Source organism: Dermacentor silvarum, chromosome 4 (assembly GCF_013339745.2).
Source record: "Dermacentor silvarum isolate Dsil-2018 chromosome 4, BIME_Dsil_1.4, whole genome shotgun sequence".
In the NCBI taxonomy this organism is placed as follows: Eukaryota; Metazoa; Arthropoda; class Arachnida; order Ixodida; family Ixodidae; genus Dermacentor; species Dermacentor silvarum.
Window position 1 is genome coordinate 187065409 of NC_051157.2, and position 6495 is coordinate 187071903.

The window sequence follows — 6495 nt, forward strand, 5'->3', positions numbered from 1 at the left end:
AACCACCGCAGGTGCAAACTTCGATTGATCTTTTTATGTTTATAAAAAGCATATAACTTGCGCTTTGCTTTGTCGAAGCTCTCAGGTTTCTGCGCATGGCCTCCGATGGCTTAAGGCAGGTGAACGTGTTGGTTAGCTGCCTGTCTCTCAGTGATTTCCAGACTGTCTTCCTCATGTTTTTACTCAAGTGAAAGTATATATTTCTGACAAGAAACATTCCCTCTCTTTGAGTGAGATGTGTCACGATGCTTCTGTTTCTCGCATTGCTGTGCTTATCTATGGGTCGTTGCATAACAGAACGTAAGGCAAATGTGTTTTTCAGCAAAACATTCAGGCACTATACTTAAACTGGCGAAAAAATATTATACTATACTGCAGGCAGGAAACTTCCACATGCCGAACGCATGGGCTTATACAAAAGGCTAGATGGCTGCAATGACGGTGTTCATTTATCAGTATTTTTAAAGGTCGCAGATGGTACCTTGCTTTTGTTTTTCACTGATGAAAATAATAAATTATGTGGTTGTACGTGCCAATACCACAATCAGATTATTAGGCGTAGTGAGGGACTTCAACATAGCTTTGACAACCTGGGGTTCCTTTCTTTTTTTTTCCTTTTCCTTTTTTTCGAAAGTTTGCCCAACGGCATAAGATATTATATATATATATATATATATATATATATATATATATATATATATATAGGTCGGTTTCGGCGATGTGCATCAATAGGGCCCTAAGGCTGGTCGCGTAGACCCAAGAATTATAGTCCAGTGGTCTTTTTTGACGTGCACCTAAATGCAAGTCCACGAGCGTCTTTTGCATTGTCGCCCCCTTTAAATTTCGGATACCATGGCCGCTATCGTAACGGTGACCCCTAGCTTGCCTTTTTGACACTTGCAGAGTTTGTCTCTGCTAATGTAATACTGTTTTCGGCCACGTGCTATCAGTCTTACCGTTCACGCGAAAAATTTGTATCTCGACGACTACAGCACCTTCAGTGGTTGGTAACGTTGCCGTAATTATTCATCTCGTTTTGATCTTTTCGCGACATTACGCAGGTATAATTTTATGGCTATAAGTTGTGTCAGCCTTTTTTGAAGGACAACCTCTAAATTCTTATGTATGCCCCATATACGTCAACCTTGTTTTTTGCAACAAGTTTGTTAGCGCAAGCAAAAGTGTGGCAAAAGCGAGTAGTTATCTGCTGGGGAAACTTATTCTAGTATTTCTTTATTGTAAGCGTTCCACCTCAGTTCTTAAAGTGATATGTAAATATGCACGCAATGCACGTAATGGTGTAAGCTGCGAAAATTATACATCTTTACGCTGTCAGCGAGCGCAGAACCTAAATTCCCGCGGTTCATCATAGCGCGCCTTTGCGTGTTTCGACATAATATGGCGGTGTAACTTGACGTGTCAGCACCCTGTACGGAGAAGCATAATGTCGAGGCACCCTAGTTTACACTAGGGTGCCTCAGTACGCTCCCACTTTCGGCGGGGAAGAGTGCACTGAGGCACCATAGAACACAGACCTCCACCTAAGGGCCTCATAACAACCGGAAGAAAGCTACGGCAGACTTTAAGCCATAAGTATATAGGGCGATCATTTTATGTTTTATGGAATTCTTAAAAATCGCCTGTGGCAGATAGCAAAATTCGTGTCCTCGAGCTGGATTTTTCGAAGAGGCGGACATTATAGTAGCAGGGTGAATCGAAACACATGTTCAAAGAATGAACGAAAACTCACTAATTAAGTTCTTAATTATTTACTTTACGGCACATATTGCAATTTATGAATTGTAGCTGGTGAGCTTGCAAGACGTATCAGTATCGTGGTGTGCCGCAGGCGAGACATGACCAGAGGCTCCAAGCAAGGGGAGCAGTAGCGTCCCCGTTTTTTTTTATCCAGCGGCCGTGGTTCAACAACCGTGTCTATATACAGAAAGTGGGAGAGGGTGTGTTCCATCGCCACCATGTGCCATGTGCGATACAGATATCGATCACGTCACACGTGCCGTAGATGCGAAGCCAGCGCTGCGCCAGATACGATGCATAGATGCGATACAGTATCCACGTGATTTTATTTGGTGTTTATTCCTTTCGAACGTAAGGGGAAGCCAATTGAAGCAAGAAGGCGGTAGGCCGGACTGGACCTTAGCACCTTGTTACAGAGAACAGCAGACACATCAAGTGCATATACCTGTACAACAACAAAACACACTTGCAAATCAGATATACGACTTGATATAAAATAACAGAAAATACAGTGGTTATGTACATAAAAAAATGTCGCAGTTACACCCGAAAGGCGAAGCATCAATTGCGATAGCAAATTAGTAGAGAGCTATACGGAGTAAGGATAGCAGTTTTATCAGCTGCATAAACTTGGACATGCAGCAGCACCGGCAACGCGCAGAACTGTTGTCGACGCGGTCGGCGTTTTGCCCGCGTTTGCACCGAATGCGTGCGACGTTCGTGACTGTTGCCGGTGCCTCTGGGGGCGGCTCGGAGGTTTTCGACTAGATCAGAACGGGACACTCGTCGAGGAGCGTCGGAAGTCTTTACCACCTTCTGGCCTCACAACGTTTTTACATAATTACGCATTCGTTGCCACAGCTAAACATCGCCTCCCTTCGCTCCCGTCCCCCCATGGCCTTTCGCGCGAAGGAAGAAGTGGTGTTTGCTCCATATATATGGTGATTATAAAGAAGGAAAGAGACGCTTAATTCTGCAGCCCTCCAGGGAGCACGGCGCAGAACGCGCGTTTGCTCTCCGCCGTGCGTTCGCTCCCCGAGAAAGCGCGCGTCCCTCGCGCTTTTTCACTCGCACATACAGCATACGGGGCGCGGCGACGATTTCATCGCCGTTTATGTCATACGGAACTTCACAGCGACGGTGACGGCGACGCTGACGGCACAAGTCCGCTTTGAGTGTCCACATAATTGCTATCGCAATGAAACAACTATCAAGATGCATCATTGCAATCAAGTTTTTGCATCATTGCAAAAACTTGTCCTACAGCGTGTACAATCCTACAGCGAGTCCCACAGCGAGTACAACTAACTATACAGGATCTTCATTGAAATATTGATGTATATTATTTTAAGCACCATTGTTGAATTCTAAAATTCCACATCTAGTGAAGTTTCGTTGAAGGCAAATGACACATGAAAGGTTAATTTCTGTTTCCTCTAGTCACTCCGAGTCATAGGCGCTAATTTTCTACGTGTTCTCAATTGGTACATTACGGCAGGCATGTCAGGTTGAGTGGCATGAAGTTTGTTTAGGGAAATATATTGCAGTAGACAATAGTAATAAATTTGATGTACTGGTATAGTAGTATATCTCCTGAATAAGGGTTCTGTAGACAAATCCCGTCGTCTGTCATAATAAGTTCATGGCTCTAATGGCTTTTTTTGGAGAACAAACAACCTATTTAGATTTCCAGATGAAGTGGTTCCCCACACAAGAATACAATATATGATATGATATTTGGAATAAAAAAAGAGCATAAAACCGCCTGCAGCGAACCGGTAAGAATGGCTCAGGCTTTTAACAACTACTTTGTCATGGTGTTTTCCTCTAAGAAAGAACAGCTGGCAGAAGAAGTTGGAGTAAACGAATAACGTACGTACTAGTCACGTCATTATTTCAAAAGACAGAATCGTAGCACTACTTCTAAATCTAGATGTGAGGAAAAGTTCTGGTCCTGATAAAATACCGTATGCGTTTCTAAAACTTTACTGTGAATTGGTTTCTATTTTTTTAGTTGAAATATTCACTGCTTCCCTCGAAGCGGGTCCAGATGACTGCTTAGTTGCCCGCGTTGTTCCGATCTTCAAAGCTGGAGACAAGCTAAAATTAGGTAATTTCCATCCCATACCTCAATAACGAGCACCGTATGAAAACTACTTGAAGATGTAATTACCAAATATCTGGTTCAGTATACCGAAGACAATTTACTCTATGCTAAACAACATGGTTTCCAAAGGCGCTTGTCAACCGTTACGCAGCTCTTTGAGACAATTCAGTATTTTGCAGATACTATAAACCAGAAAGGGCAAGTTGACTTTATTGCTCTGGATTTTTCAGAAGCTTTTGATAAAGTCTGCCACGTAAAGCTTATTCAAGAACTGAAAACATACGGTATAAATTCTATGGTAGTGAAATGGATTGAGGCGTACTTGTGTAACAGACGCCAGTTTGTGGAAACAGCTGATGAGTACTCAGGTTCATTGCCTGTGACCTCTGGGGTGCCCCAAGGATATGTGATAGGACCCGTGCTATTTTGGTTTACATTCAACAATAATGCTAAAAATGTGGACCCGACAGATTGAGGTTCGCCTTTTCGCGGACGATTGTCTGTTATGTTGTCGAGTGAGGAACGTCCACGACCAATCCCTGCTAAATGATTCCCTAAACGTAATTTCTAATTGGTGTGCAGCGCTACGACATGGGAATTAACTTTTATAAATCGGTCTGCATAAGTGTTACAGCGAAAAAATCCCCATTGCAATTTACTTACAGAAATTGGACGTAAGAAAATTCGACGAACAATGAAGATGAAATGTCTGGGTGTTACATCACACATAACTTAAGCTGGAACGAACATGTTGGCAATATTTGTGGATAAGCACAGGAAAAGCTGGGAATTCTTCGGCGGAAATTAAAGCAAGCGTCTCCTGACGTAAATCTGAAGGCTTACACTACGATTGTTCGATCTACCCTGGAGTACGCGAGTATAGTCTGGGACCCGTATCGACGAACTTTAATAAATCAGATCGAGCGAATACAGCGTATTGGCTTTGCGCTTTATTTTTTTAAATACAAGAGAACTGAATCTGTTACTGCATTGATTGATAAGGCAAACCTTCCAGATCTAGCCTCGCGCAGGAAAATAGCCAGGTTAAATTTTCTTTATGAATTGTACAATGGCATGTTAAACATAAATCTCGGACTCTACTTGCGACCTCCTGGTAGAGTGTCACCTCGGTCCTTTCATCCCTACATTGTTAGACCACTTGTGTCTAAAGTTGATGTTTACAAACATTCGTTTCTGGTCAAAACTATAGACTAGTGGAACAAACTTAACTCAGAAATATTTGACGGCACGAATTCGCTTGCGAGTTTTGAAAATGGAAACCTAGAATCCTTATATGGGTTTAAATTCAGTGTTTTTTTTATATGGCGTTGAACTACTCTGTTTCTGCTGCTGTGTAGTTTATGCTGTTGTATGCTGTTTATACATTTTTCCTTACAGTTTGCTGCTTTCATTACGCTGTTTGTATATTCGCTCTTAGTGTTGTGAATTTTACCACCCTGTAACAGCCCGAAAGGGCTCACAGTATTGAAAATAAATAAATGAAATAAATAAAATTAAACCAGCGACTTCAGTGGTAGTTGCAAAATAGAAGGTAACAGAGTTTGATGGTGGGTTCATCAGGTTTGAGTACCTCACTGTAGATAAATCATTGTAGGTAAATCCGAACAAGTGAATATTCTAATATAGGATGTCGTTATGTCTGATGAGCCTGACTGAGTTTTTCTATTTAATCAATTCTTTACCTGCTACCGTACTTTCTTGGAGTGATTACGTATTAGCGTAAAGCGGTCAACACAGTAATTTGATTTTGTTTGTGTCGCGACGAGGCGGAAAGAAAAGCGTCCTTCACCTTCAACAAGCAACAACAAAGAGAACCTTTATTATCAGGAAGCAGCGGATTTTATAGACCGCATCGCTAGTGCCACAGCGGCGCTGTAACTGCTGACGCTGCCTAAGCTGGCGAGCTATCTTATCACACAGATTTCGCAGTCTTCAGTTTTTGTTTAGTTAGTTTTTAATTTTTATATTCTGAAAGAGGATCAGGATTTTAAGTTTGAATAAACATCTGGTACATTTAATTTCTCTTCTCAATTTTCGCATACAAAGTTTTAGTTATCCATGGTTTGCTAAATTTGATTTTCCTTTCTCTCAACGGGCGGGCTTCATCATAGCATGCAAAAATTTTAGAAGGTAAGCTTCCTATGCTTCGGCTACATCGGTCATCTCATATATGATACCCCAAGAAGCATCGTCAATCAGTGCAATGAATTTCGAGGATTACACCACTTTCGATTTATTATATCCCAGAATGTGGTACGCAATAGACGCCTTTTTCTATAAAAGAAGGTAAAACATCAGTGCATTTTATCGGCGAGTTCGATGGCGCATATCTCCAAACTGGTGTCATTCTGGAAATTCATTCAGAGTGAATGCGCTTTGCATATTCACCGGAATTACATTTAGTAAATTGTCACATGTGCCGTAAAGTAACTAATTCAGAAGATAATTAGCGAATATTTGTTATTTAGTTTATTATGCGTTTTGATTCCTCGCGAAAATAATGTCCGTCTCTCCGAATAATCAAGCTGAAGGACTAGAATTAAGTGATCTCTTACAAGGCAGTTTTCAAAATTCCCTAAACTTCCATAAAAATGAAAGAAAAAGAAAAC